The following is a 15,351-nucleotide window of genomic DNA, read 5'->3' as shown; positions in this document are numbered from 1 at the left end:
TAGGAAAGGTAGAATAATAGAAGATTGGAGCAAGTGGAGAACATTTCTGTGTTCTGGATTTCGAGCTGCTATAGTAATAGTTGATGACAAAGTGCAAATTATAGATAATTCTGAAATAGAAGGTAATAATCATAAGAATAATGATGCTAAGGAAGTGTGAAATTACAATATAGGGTGACAGTGATATAACAATTACCAGTGATATAACAATTACCATTTATGAAGACAGGCTTTTTGCCAAGCCTTTTATAAACATTAAGTTATTAAATACTCATGGTAAGTCATAAAGAGATACTATCACCCACATTTTGCAGATGGGAAAACTTACTTAGGGGTACTGGTGAGTTGATGAAGAGAAGGTGGTGATTGGTTGAGGTCCTTGTTTGAGAAAGGCCACAGATACTTTAGTCTGTACAGTAGGTTCTCGAATAACATCTTTTTGTTCAATGTTGTTTATATAACAGTGTTGTTATAAAGTTGTTGAGATGCTATAGGAACCTAACTTATGTTTATATCAACTAGCCTAGGGTAAAATTGATTTTGTTCTATGTTGTTTTATTTAAATTTGCAGAACTTGTCAACAAAGTTAAGTGAGGACTTACTGTATTAGAAAAGCATAAACCTGGGTATAAATGTTATGACGTTTAAGTATTGTACTATAGCCTATAAAGGACTTACATAATCCTGTCCCTGGCTCTTTCTCTTTTATCACTCTCCTCTTTTTTTTTATCTCATCTTTTATCACTCTCCTTCTGGCTCATAGCTTGCCAGCTACACTGGCCTCCCTGCTCTTCTTTAAACATTCTACGCATACTTCCACTTCAGGGAATTTGCACTTTGTGCTTTCCCTGCCTGGAATGATCTTCCACCAGTTATCAACTTGACTCATTCCTTCACTTTTTCAGGCCTGTACTCAAATGTCACATCCTCAAACAGGTCGGTCATTTTCTTTTCTGTTTTTTTCTTTTCTCTTCTCTTCTTTTCTTTTTTCTTTTCTTTCTCTCTTTTTCTCTCTCTCTCTCCCTCTTCTTTCTTTCAAAAGATTTTATTTATTTATTTTTAGAAAGGAGAAGGGAAGGAGAGAGAGAGAAACATCAGCGTCTGGTTGCCCCTAGCATACCCCCTACTGGGGAGCTGGCCTACAACCCAGTCATGTGCCCTGACTGGGAAACAAGCTAGCCACCCTTTGGTTCACAGGCTGGCACTCAATCCACTGAGCCACACCAGCCAGGGTGAGACAGGCTTTTCTTGATCCCCCTGTCTAACCAGTCCTTCTGTCATATCCTCTCCCTTTATCTTGTTTTATCACTATGATACATTATTTAATATATATTCATATTAATATTTGTTATCTGTCTCTTTCATCACATTGTAAAGCTACAAGAAATCAGAGACTGTTTTTGTGTCTACTGTTGTATCCTTATCAGCTAAAAGAGTACCCAAAACATTAGGTATTTAGAAATATTTGTGGAATGAGTACTGTTAAATGACACATTCCTAAGGATATTTACCTCTTACGGGAGACCAAAGCTAAGGAGTCAAGTTCTAATGGTGGGATATCAAGAATCATGCAGAACAGGGATTGGGTATTTGGGGACCAAAAGATCCTACAAGTGTTTCATAAATGTAGTAAGCTAGACAATCTTCACTCCTTGGCACGAGCTTAGCCTTTATCTTGGTCCAGTGTTCCTTATCACTTTTCCCTTTATAGTATGGAGTAATGAAAGGAGGTGTGGCTTTATGGTCACACACTGTTCTGTATCTGTCCTACACTGGTTTTGTGGTCTCAGGCAATACTTTTCCTTTGAGTCTTAGCTTCCCTGGTATTCATGTGTGGCTCTCCTCTTTCGAACTAGATCCTGAGCTATGAAGAGCAAGAGTGTTCTTAGTGAGCATATCCCTCAGCTCATGAAAAGGTCATCTATGACAGAGGCCCTTAATAAAGACACATTTGTGGCAATAAATATGAAAAGTTTCATGACTAATTGAGGAGTGTCACTTTTGGTTTATGCATCTGTAGTCTCTTCGTTAGCTGTTTTGCTAATTTTCAAATTCATCATAAAATGTTTTTCAGATAAGCGGAGAGTCCGTTTATCACATTATTCACCCAGGCTGCCATTGATTCTCTCATTTATGAGATACAGATTGGGTACCACCTTAAAATATGTTTAAGTCCTTGTTCTAGTGCTAGGGATACGACTACGAACAAGATAAGGTGCGTGCTTTCATGGAGTTTACAATGTAATATATGTAGAGGTGGGTGTACTGTCAGGGGACAAATAACAAATATAAACAAGAAAAAAGCATGAGATGATAATAAGTGCCTTGCAGAAAACTAAAATAGAGTGACATGATAAGAAGTAATTGGGTGACTACTCTAGGTTGTAAGGTCTGGAAAGGCCTTTCTGAAGAGGTGCTGTTTAAGCTGAGATGTGAATGATTGAGGAGCCATTCAAATGAAGGGTATTCTAGGCAAGGGCCATAGCTAGTGCCAAAGCCCACAGGCCATGTATAAATATACTAATTGGAGAAGGTTTAACATTTTGGAATTTGTTACTACTAATGATCAGCTTGTTAGAAAATGATTGAGTGGGTGGCTTGGTAATAAAAGACAGTCATTTCCACTTTACTTTGGTCACCTTCTACTAAGTGATGAAAATGCCCAGCTCCATTTTAATTATATAGATTTATTAATTTTTGTGGAAGGTGGTATGCTTTGTGTATAGTTGTTCCTTTGACAAGTAGTGAGTCTTGCTGTTGAACTTTGACCTTTTTTAGTAGGACAATGGTTCCAGTTAGTATTTTAATGACTTCAGTGATGGTGTTGTTGAGCTGTGGTCATGCAGTCAAGCATATGGTCCTCTTGTGTGGCCTCTGAGTTGTGAAGTTGCCTTTAATTTAACTATGGCTTTGAATTAGTTGTTTTTTGTGATAAAAGGAGTAAATTTAGGGTGCTAATTGGTACTCCAGTGATAGTTGAGTAAACCACTGATGTTAAAATATATGGCTGTTTTTTGGTTCTTGGAAAACCATTGGTGGAAAGCAGGTGACAGTAGCCTTGAATTAAGGGTAGGCTGTTATATTTTCCAGTGGGTGCTGTGGAAGGAATTGAGGAGTAGTGAGTCAAGATATGACTTAGGGTAGGTCACTCTTCTGCTCTGGACCTCAGATGCTACTAGAAAATAAAGGGACTTTTCTAGGTTTGTAGGCATCCAGATGTCACTAACTCTTTTTTTTCTCTAGGGTTCTTACCAGTGGATTATACATACAAAAATTAGTATCCAAATTGGAAAACAAAACAGCTTTAATGGCCAGACTTGAGTCGTAAGTGGGGTCCTTTACCTCTCACTGCAGATCTAAATCTCAGGACCCACATGCTCAGGTGGCCTTAGGAAGAATTATGACTGGGTCTTCAGAGCCTGATGGACCGATGTAGTAGGCCTGCCTCACTAACCTAGTCATGGTAGGAAAGACAGCTTAGGGCACTCACGGCATAGAAAATGAAAGTGGAAGCTGCTGGTCTCATTCCTGTCTTCCGGGAAACCTAACCTAGTATAATGTGACCTTGTGGATATTGTCATAGCCTTCTCTTCCCGGAGAATCAAGTCTAGAATGGGGAAAACATGCTATGAGTGTTTTCTTTAAAACCCTTCCCTTGTGGAGAGAATCAGCATGGGCAGAAACTGAAGAAAAGCAAACACAACATTCTTTTCATGATCCTTGAGGTCCCTTTTAACTCTCTACATTTCATATGCACCTACCACAGCTATTAAGCATGATATAATAAAGGAAAGACAAGTATTCCTCCTCTGTTTCTGCTTCTTGTAACCATCCAGCAGCTGTGGTAGTAAGTTATCTACCTGTGCTCCTAGTTTTGGTTCTTGCTAAGACTGTCACCCTTTGGGTGGTGTGTGTATCGATACTCATACAAATGTATGTACCTTGTTCTTTTTCTCATTCCCATCTCTCCCACCCTGTGCTGAGGACATTCTAAACACTCATCTGCTCCTGTTATCCCGGCGAAGGAAGATAACTGAGAGATCTCAGGGAGCTGTTGTGGGATTCAGTTATTAAAATGACATTCTGAGGATGCTTTCAAATAGCCTTCATCCTACTTCTGTTTCCCTGCACAGTCTCTGCCCAAATGTTAGTCCTTGAAATATTTTTCACTCTTTTGTCTATATCCTGCTATTTCAATGTTTGGTGTATTCCCTTAATGCAAGAGGGGTCATATTCTCAAGACCTCGGAGTTAGAATGAGAAGAAAGCTGTAGGATATCATCTTCGGAAGGAGTTAAACTAGTCATCTGCTCTAGTCTCATTTTATGACTGGGGGAACTGAGGTACAGAAAGGGGAAGTTAAATAGTCTATTAGGCCTCAGCTTCTTCACCCCAAATGATCAGGCTGGTGATTTCTGCTTCAAAGGGCTTTTGGAGAGGGACAGTATGGTTGAATAAGATAGCACATGTGGGTATTGAACCTGGCGTAGTGCAGGTGCTCCGCAGTTTCTCCTTCTCAGATCATTGAGCTAGTTAATAGACGAGTCAGGACTTGGTTCTCATGTGGTTCTTAACCCCAAATAACTCTTCATAATGCCTTTGAGCATTACTCAAAAGGTCAGAGTCAATATGGTCCTCAATATTTTGTCTCATTTCAACCTAGTTCATATGTAAAGTAAACTAGGAGCAGTGCCCACTGGCTTACAGATGCTCAGTAAGTCCTTTAAGTGGATGGAAGAAGTGATGCAGTCTCTTCAGGAAGAGATGAGTAACTTCTGGTGGGGGACTTTTGCTATGTATTTTTATTTTCAAACTAGAAAAAAGCAATAGGTTTTAACCTGCAAATAATTTGCTGAGGTGTCAGTTGAAATGGTTGTTCTGTGAGTGTGTTTGCTTCATGGTGGCTTTTTATTGATTAATACTTGTGAGATTTTAGCCGTGTGGCAGAGACCTTACATAACCTATAAAAGACAATTTTCTGCAAACTTTATATGCAAGTAAATGTTCTAAATGGAGTAATTAATTTTTTTCCAAGTGCTTTACAAAACAACTATTTTTTTTGTTTTCACAAAGGATATTCATCTGTGAAAATGTTCTGCCATTGTAATTAGTACAATATTTGATAACAAAGATACATCATTCTTAAAGTAATTCAAGATTATATTTTATCTATTTGTCTATCATAAATTTCTCAAGAATAAATTGATATAATCAATGTCGCAAGTGCATTATTTCATACTGTTAAGTTTAATTATAATGAGTGTTACTAGGTTTTATAAAAATGAAATTTAGGAAGTATTGGGTTGGTAAGTATTTTAGTAAGTGGCTACTGAAAAGGACATTTCCCTAAAGTTATATGTTCTGGATGAAAGAAGGAACTTGTCCCCAATTAAAACATTGAGGGAGATCACAACACATCTAATTGGATTGATATACCAAACCCATTTATATAGTTTACTGCCTATTGATAGGTCAGTGACTACTGAGATTAGCTTGTTAACATCACACTTTGAAAAAGAACTGCAGGTATTCTCTGTGGTTGATTTAATGGACACTCAGAAACTTGGTGAATACTTCATGGAACAAAAATCAATGTATCTGTAAATGTAATTTTGGGGGGATTTCTTCATATTTGACTTGGATGGATAGAGTTATGTTTTGACAGTTTTGCCATGAACTACTTGATGAATCACAATATATCACTATCACCACTAATTACCACATTTTCATTAATCTTACATACTTTGGTTAATACATTTTGCTGAATCCAATATATCACTATATTGATAAACAGTAATTATAGACATAAGGACACCTGAACTTTGAAATCATCATGAAAAAAATGTTATTAAGAATTATGTGAAGCCAAATGTTTGTTTATCTAGACATATTTAATTGCCAGCAAAAAAAGCAATTAAAAGTTGCTATAGAGTAAGAGGCCAACCTTCGTTAAACATGGTTTTAAGATTGTTACAGAACTTGTGGCGATGATAACATGGTGTCTTGGAGGATGTTAACAACTGTAGCAGAGTGTTAATTAAGAATGATGTAATCTGCAGCTCAGAATGATTAGTATCATATGTTAGTTTAGCTGGACAGGAGCAAGACCTAGTTTCCGTTATGATGAGGGCTCAAGTTGTATTTATAGTTGGAAAGATTAACATTTTCTTTTTATGCTGTTCTTGAGACAATTTAAAAATCCTGAATGAAATACAGTCAAATGTAAACATCAAGTCCCTACTCATTTCCATATGTGCCAGATTTTCATACTGATTGCTATTTGAACCTAATCTGTCATTGCTGGCTGCATTAGCTACAACAAACATTACATTTACATATTGATTTCTTATTTTGTTTTAGTGTAAATAATCCATAATTATAGTAAATTTGGTCTTTTGTTGACAAGAGCTCATGACTAAGTTTAGAATGGAAATTTAAATCGCAGTGTGTCATGCTTTTTAATTTAAAATCTTGATATATCTGAAAGGATAAAAAGATCATTGCAGATCATAAAATATTCCCAATGAAACAAAAGAGAACATTTTTTAAGGCCTTTTGGAATGATAGGAATTGTAAAGTATTAGTGAAAAAGTCAACAGCACATTCCAAATTTATTTACATTTTTATAATAAAAAGTCATGGTAATTTGAAAGAAATTACTGTTTTGCTTCAAAATCAGGTCATACTTTAAAAATGAAACTATTGGAAATTAGCCTTTTAAGCCTATTATTTTACATTGTTATTTTTGTTTAAAATATCCAGTGCAAGAAAACAAATAGAATATGCACACAGCAGGAATGAAACAGGAGATTTTCAATTTGTATATTGGTGTTAATACTCGACTCATCTTAACTGCATATACAGCATTGATTTGAGAAGTTAAACTTCACGGACAACAACCCATATTTTATCAGTGGACATATGGTCTTATTAACTAGCAATAGTAAGAAATTCATGATTTTCATTTACAATAATGAAAAGTATATTGTATTTTTGAAGTTAAAATATGGGGTCCATTTAACTGCAAAAATGATAGCTATCAGATTGTCCATTTTTTATGGTTTACATTTTTTATGGAGATATAATTTACATACAATAAATGCACAATTCTCAATCATCCTTCATTTATACGAGTTTTAACAAAAACATATTGTTCTCTCTAATGGATTTTAATTTGCATGTGTATGTACAGGTGTTTACAGCCAGCCAGCCAGCCGTTTAGAAGCCTGTGCTGAGCCGATGGCAGCTATTTACTTGAGTGTTGTGAATACAGAAGCCCTAAAAGCCCCTGTGTTAGTCAATTTAGTCTGCTGTAACAAAATGCCATAGTCTGGGTGGCTTAAACAACAGACTTTTAGTCCTCACAATTCTGGAGGCTGGGAAGTACAAGATCAAGGTACCCGAAGGTTTGCTCCCTAGTGAGAGAGCCCTTTTTCTGACTTGCAGATGGCTGTCTTCTCACTGTGTTCTCACTTGGCGGAGAAAGAAAAAAAAAACCAAAACTGTAGTCTTTTTCTCTAATAAGGATGCTAATCCCTTTTTGGGAGTCCCACACTCGTGACTTCCTCTATCTAAATTTAATCACCTTCCAAAGGCCCTGACTCTAAATACTATCACATTGAAAGATAGGCTTTTAGCGTGAATTTGAAGTGGGACGCAAATACTCAGTCCATAACAGCCCCTGAAGCCCAAGATTTAATTTGTTGTTTTCCTAGTCTAGTTGTTAAGTCTTGATAGATTTGTACTTTGTAACAGTGCGTGCTTCCCCTAGAACTGTTATTGGTTTAGTAGGAAGGCTATGGTTTAGCCTGGTCAAATCTTCTACACACTGAAGAGTTTAAGAGGACTTTTAATTCAAGGAATTGCTGAAGAGAAATCCTTAAGTTACTGTTACTCTTGATGCAAGACAGCTTACCTACTACTCTTCGACCCTTTAAAATGGGCTTGCTTCTATTTGGCGGTAGGGAAGCCAATTCCTCTTCTTAATCAGGAATAATGGCAGGTATATAGCCACACGATGATCAAATGATCGTTCACTACTGCAGTGCAGCTTTAAGTTAACCTTGGAAAATCACTGCATCCTATGTGATAAAATAGCCATGTGCTTTGGTCATTAAGTGCTCTCTCAAAGTGAAATAAAGTTAATCAAGACAGTAAAGACTTACATTTATTTTGTTAATGTTGTTGCTTTTATCAGTACTGGACATATGGAGGCTAAAATGTGTCCTGGCTGGTGTGGCTGAGTGGATTGAGTGCCAGCCTGGGAAGGGAAAGGTCAGTGGTTTGATTCCCAGTCAGGACACATGCCTGGGTTGTGAGCAAGGTCCCCAGTTTGGGGCGTGCAAGAGGCAACCGATTGTTGTATTTCTTGTACATCAATGTTTCTTTCCCTCACTTTCTCCCTCCCTTCCCCTCTCTCTAAAAATAAAGTCTTAAAAAAGAAAACAAAAAATGTATGGTTTTTATGTTTGCATGTATAAAAATGTAGCTTCATTTATTAATTGTAGCTTTTATGTTAACATTTGCTATATGTTATTTTCCCCTTATTTAAAAAAACTGGAAGGAAATATAAAATGCATTAAATTAAGCCAGGAAATTACAATGAATTTGCTACACATTAGAAGGCCGTTATTTTACAGATGACTTCTCTGTTCCTGATAAATGCTCACAGTTAAATTGGAATATGATCTCCCCAGGCAGAGGTGGACATTCTGTTAATGAAAGATCCTGGAAGCCCAAGACTTGTGGACAGAAAAGGAAGCAGAGAAAGGATGTTTTACTGAAAGTATTTCTAGAATTGTTTTGGTGGCTTAGATGTTAATGCTTAGTTATAATACTGAAAATTTTTTTTTAAAGATTTTATTTACTTTTAGAGAGGGGAAGAGAGGGAGATAGCGAGGGAGAGAAACATTACTGTGTGGTTGCCTCTCAAGCGCCCCCTACTGGGGACCTAGCCTGCAACCCAGGCATGTGCCCTGACTGGGAATTGAACCAGTGACCCTTTGGTTTGCAGGCCAGTACTCAAGCCACTGAGCCACACCAGCCAGGGCTGATACTGAAAATTTTAGGGAGTGGATATCTATCTAATCTCTATCTATCTTTCTATCTTTGTATAGTTCTCTTTTATATACTACCTATCTCCCTCTGCCCCCTGCTTTTAAAATTAAGAACCTGGCCAGGAGAATTATGAAAATGTCTAGCTCTTTGCCTAGTAATTGTTTTAAAATGTTCACATCCATTGCATTATGTTGTATTACTGGTATATAGGTTTAGTTTATTTGTTTTTGCAAATAGCCATTAGCTCCAAGCTTGGGAACAATGTATATGGTTCTCATTACATTTAAAACATTAATTTCAGTCTGACTTGAGGGTAGAACAATGGTAAGTTTGAATGGCAAGGTTTGAAAGATAAGTGTGTATAGTTTTGTAGAAATAAAACCATCTCCTTGTTAATGAATGCAAATATTCAAACTAAAAGGAAAATCATAATGGAGAATGGAAAACTAAAAACCAGTGAGAATAGTTATTCTATCAAAACATTCATTGCATTGGGTTAAAATTCAGATTGCTTTTGAAAAGCTTCTACATTTGCTTGCATTTTTCCTTCTCTCTCTAATTGGAGAGAAAACATGCCATTAAACAAAAAACACCTGTTTCATATTATTTCTCATCTACCTACTTGGTTGGCAGTAATCTTCAGGGTTACTCTAAGGGTCAAAATTTGAATGATTTTGCAATTTGAAGGTAAGAGAGCATGCTTGAAGGTGGGTTAACTGTGGCTAAGTATTCTAACCACCCATTAGAAGACACTGTTAAGGAGAAAATTGCTCCTAATGCAGCAACTGAAGACTCAACTCATTCTGCTAAGCAGCAGCTAGAATCAGTCTGCCTAGATAATATTTTAGCAATAGTCTTTGCAAATTAGCACGATAAATTTCTTACAGCCTTCCCTGCTCCTTCCCATCCCTCTACCCCCTGGAGGGGTGGGGGAGGAACTCATGAAACAAAACTTACTCAGTTCACATGCCAAATTCTGTGGATATCTTTATATTTTTATAGCATTTTAGGAAAAGTGGTATTAGAGTTCTTAGCAAATTACCATATATGAATTGGAAGTTTGTTGTCTGCCCATCTCTCAATAAACTCAATGAAGACAAAGGTATGATGTTACTGGGTTCCCTTCTCCTGTACCTGGAGGACAGATTATGAGTTAGACTTGGGCCACTGCTACTTATTTTGTGTAAAAGGAAAATGGTAACTTCTTAAGTTGACAGGAAACTTTTTGCCTGTTATATAGTAGCATTCATTAAAGGCTAGTCATTATTATTAATGGCTAAGTGAATGAATCAGGCTGAAGCCTGAGGTTGCAGATAATACCCTCATCTTATTCCTCCAATCAAAACATTCTCACAGGGAGCATGAATGTGATATATCAACCCCCAAAAAGACCTGTGTAAACAAGAACACTGAGTCTGGATAACATCAGGCATAATGTACAGTATATCCAATGCATCAAAACAGATTTTATCCTTTATGACCTCCTGCAGAAGAAAGGAACTAAAATGAAAAATAACTGCCCCAAAAGCACCATGGATCCATTTGTTAATGTTTCACTGTCACTATAGGGTTTCCAGTATGAAAATCCCTCAAAAGTGTTCTATTATTAGTAAGTCATAACAGGTCACCTTAAAACTTATATGCATAAAAATTCCTACTTGGCTTTCTAAAATTTAATATTCATAATTCAGTGAAATAGGGAATATTACCCTTTTCATGAAGAGGAAACTGAGAGTTTATAGAGTAATTAAGTACCTAAAATAGGGCCTTATACAAGGGTGGACCCAAAAATAACTGGAATTTATTTATAGAAAATTTTGTATTTATTCTTACATGTGTAAACTTCAGTCACCTTCAAAGTACTCTCCATTTGATGCAGTACACCTATTGAGACTATTTTCCCACTGCTCCAAACAGTTTTTGAACTCATCAATTTTGATGCCTTTTGGTGCTTCTGCTGTTTTTTGTTTCACCTCTTCCACAGTGGCAAAACATTTCCCTTTGAGGACTTTACTCATGGTGAGGGGAGAGTTGCTCAGGGCAAGATTGGGTGGACAGAGAAGGTGGGGCACGTGGGTCATGCTGCTTATGGTCAAAAACTGCTGAGCACTCAGTGCAGTGTGGGCAGGTGCACTCATAAATCACCCATCAGTAAATGGGCAAACATATTGAAAGAGTCTTCAGAAAAATTCACTGAAGTGTACACAGCCTCTCACCACAACACCAGCTGGTACGCTGATACAGATGGGTTTCCAGAACACTTACCTAACAGGGGAAGCCTATACTATAAGGAGCCTGCCCTCCAGAAGATAATTCCAGGGTTTTTTTGCTTACCCCACCCCCCAGACAATAAATACCACTGAAAAGAATATGTGATTGATATTTCAAGGTCCTATAGCTAGCAAGTTGTAGAGCAGGGATTCAAACCTGGCTCTGTGACTCCTGAGCAGTTTAAAGCCATAAATATTTTTTCTTGCCAGCTTGCCCTCCTCAGGTTATTGAGGAATTGTAGAACTAGACTAAATTGGTGTTCGTCTACAGTAGTCTGACAACACTGGTCCTGGCAAACCTTTCTGCAGAGTTATTGCACACGTCTGCCAGTCAAGATCAAGAAACACTCCTAAGGAATTGCATAAAGGCAAGAACTGAAAGTATTAAACACATGTGTAGGCTCATATGTGAAGCTATAGGAGGATCTGTATAATAATCAAGACTTCTGGAGTTCTGGGCTCCTTAGCCTAGTACTTGAAGCCCTCATATGTAAGTCCTTACTGTTTTTTAAGTTTTCTCTCTCACAAACCCTTCTTCACATTCCCTTAAACTTCTTCCTCATTGCTTTCTACACCCTTCTCTATAGTCTCCCATTTCTATCTCTGCTCATACTAGTCTGTATAAAATGATTGCCCATATTCACTTGCCAAATTACTATTCATTCTTCTTCACAGTACTTCAAAATATTACTCTTCCCCACATCTGTACAATCCTCACATCTATTTTAACCTCTGTGAATAGTCTTTCTTGAGGTCAGTGGTTATATCTTTTATTCCTGTATTATTACAAATAATGGTGGAAAGAATAAATGAATTGTGAACTCCTAACAGGAGTTGTTCATGTTTTTATCCCCAAAGCAACCTAGCCATTTGGGAGATAGGATGCTGATGTGTAAAGAACATAGAAGTAAATGAAGCTTAGAAACTGGGTTTCATCTTTTTAGAGCTGCATAACCTTGGGCAATTCCGTAACATTTGTGAACCACAATTTTGTGAATAAAATGGCACAGGCAGGCAGAAAAAATGGGAATTAGCAATTTTTTTATATGCAGTTCAGAATATACAGAGCTATATCTTAATATCTATAGGATTGAATTGAATCACCTTTAAATGAGAGTTACCAAGGGGAAATACTGATGGGTAATGAGATAATTACCCACAAAAGGTAAGTAGTCTTGAATTTAGGACTTCCACACATGAAACAAAGCAAACTGTACAAAACACACTATAATTAAGCATTAAATAAAGTTTGTAATATAGGGATTCAGAGAAGAGGAGATCTCTAATAGGTACAAACGGTAGGCTATGAGGTGTCTGAGCTTTGCAGTATTTGGGATGGGGTAGGGGATGGGAAGGAGGATGAGAACAACATGAACAGTGATTGAATCGAGTGTAGTGTGATGTTTTTGACATGAGCAAAGTTAGCCAAGCTCTAGAACAAAAGCCAGATTTTAGAGAATAGTTGTGAAATAGATCTACCTTTGAAAATCCTTGAAACTCCATGTACCTTTTCATTACTTGCCACTCTGCAGCCCGAATTCGTCTAACATGCGCACATGGAACGTGACCCAGCCAGCTGTTTCAGCCTCACGACACTGCTCATGCAGTCCTCTTTGTGGCCACACCGAGCTTTTCATGATTTCCTGAACGTGGTCACTTTTCTGGCCTTACTGCGCGGATCAGCACCATTTGTCATAATTGCTCCTAATTGAAAGTCACTTCTTCTGGCCCCCCTTTATTAACCTTTCTTGGTTTTTCTCTTAGACTCACTGACCATTTACCAATCTTTTTTACACAGGTTCTTCCTCTTGTGCCTGATTTCAAATTATTGGCGTGCCGCGGGGATCCATTTTGGCCTGTCTCCTTTTCTCTAAGTAACATATTTTTCCAGGTGATTTCTTTTAGCCACAAAATCTAAATACTACCTATAATGCTGTCAGCTGTCCTGCTCTGAGCTCTTACTTAACTTTGAACTCCCATGTAACTGTGCATCTCTTTTTGGATGTGTAGGAAGCATCTTAAAACAGTATTTCTAAAACTTCTCACTCTCAGTTTCCCTACCCAGTCTGTTCATACCCCAGTTTTCTTTGTTAAATGCAATTCCATCCTTCCATTTGCTCAGGCCAGAAACCTTGGATTTTCAAGGCCTTTCATAGGTAGATCTATTTCATACTCCATCAGTAAGTTTTCTGGCTTCTACCTCTAAAATACAAGTAAACCTGACAACTCTTCTCTGTCTCTGCCTCTTTCACCCTATGGCACAGGTAGGCAGAAAAAAGGAGTTAGCACCATCACCTCTTGCCAGGACTACTCCTGTCTGCTCTCCATGGCTTCACTCCTCACTGTAGCCAGATCAGCCAGAATAATAATTGTATGAGTGTAATTGCAAGTCAGATCTTGATTATTTCCTTGTGTAAACCCCCTCCAATGGTGTTCCTTTGCAATTCCTATAAATGCGAAGTTCTTTACAGGGTCTACAAGGACCTATGTAGTAAGACTCCTGTTATCTCTTTATCATACCAGCCTTAACTTTCTCAGAGATGCTTCCCTAAAACTATTTTGGTGAAAATAATTTTCTTCACCCTGCCCTCCAGCATTACCTTTTATATTGTAATCCTGTTTTATTTTCTTCATAGGACTTAGTATTCTATAAAATTACTTCTTCATTTATGTAATCATTTGTGTCCTTTACTAGAATTATAGGTTTCATAACGCAGTGACCATGTTTCTCTGTGTCCCTAGCAACTAGAACAGTGTCATAAACATTGGTAGGTGCACAATAAATATATGTTAACAGAGTGAATGAATGAATATATGTTCTTCCGTTTATTTCTTTGTCTAAAAAGTGCCACTCATCTCTTCCCCAAGCAAAACAAGTATTTTATCCCTTCCAAGTGACCAACTCAAAAGTTCTACTTACCCTTCATATTTTAGCTTATATCTATATATCCATTTCTCTCCCTGTCCCCACTCCTTCCTTTTTTCTCCTCCCTCTTCCCCCTCCTTCTTCCCCTCTCTCTCTCTCCCTCTCTCTCTCCCCCCCCCCCACCCTTCCTTCTTCCTGAAGCTTTCCCCTAAACCCTTCCCTCTCTCATTGGGACAGAGTTAGCACTTCCTTCTTAGGTTTCATTATACTTCCCCCCTCCCCCAATTTCTCAGTTGCATCTATTACATTATATTATGGCCATTTATGTATTTATTTACAGTTATAAGATTGTGAAGCTTTCTATGAATAAGAACTATGTATTATTTGGGTTTTTTTTTAAGCACTTGGAATAATGCATTGATTTAACATTGATAACTAAATAAATCAAAATCAAAATCTTAATGCCCATGGTAGTTTTCTAGAAGGCAAGACTGCTATTTGAGATACAAAATTGAATAAGACTCTTGCCTTCTGGAAATTCACAATTTATTCATTATTCATTCAATATTTATCTTCAATATGCAAGACAGTATGCTTGGTGCTAAGGAGACAGTGACAAAAGTCCTTGCCTTGAGAAACTATTTTTGTGGAATATCATTCCCTTGATTTTGATTAATAGTATTTCATGCTGTGTCTTAGTGTTTCCTAGTTAATTTTAGTCTGTAATCAACTTGTGAACTCTATAGGAGACAATGGAACAAACAGATTAACTGCCTAATTCTAATTTTATGTTGCATGTATGTTTATCACATAGTTACAGATTGGCAAAGGAGGAGTGGTGAGGCCAGAATAATAGAGCACACCCAAAATATACTCCTAATTCCATAAATATGGCATAATTACACTTGAGGCTGGCAGTACTAATTATTCATAAATAATGGTGATATATTTTACCTTTCATGTTGATAGTACTTCTTAGTATTGTCATAAACAAATAGAACCATGACGTAATGCTTCTTAATTTATGTGGTTAATTTCATGAACTCTTTATGGTTCTGACACATTTCTAATGTTTTGGAACTTTGGTACAGAGTTTAATGTTGCTCTGAATTTTCCAGTTTCTGAATTCTATATATTCCTTAGTCCTAAATGAAAGCAA

General features: G+C 37.2%; 1 protein-coding gene across 3 annotated transcripts in view; it reads left to right on the top strand.

Moving 5' to 3' along the window:
- The window catches only part of FAF1 (Fas associated factor 1), a 423,880-nt gene that overhangs the window by 165,420 nt on the left and 243,109 nt on the right, over positions 1-15,351 (top strand). The window lies entirely within an intron of this gene.

Source organism: Desmodus rotundus, chromosome 3 (assembly GCF_022682495.2).
Source record: "Desmodus rotundus isolate HL8 chromosome 3, HLdesRot8A.1, whole genome shotgun sequence".
In the NCBI taxonomy this organism is placed as follows: Eukaryota; Metazoa; Chordata; class Mammalia; order Chiroptera; family Phyllostomidae; genus Desmodus; species Desmodus rotundus.
The sequence above is the reverse complement of the archived record's forward strand: the minus strand, read 5'-3'. Positions and strand labels throughout refer to the sequence as shown.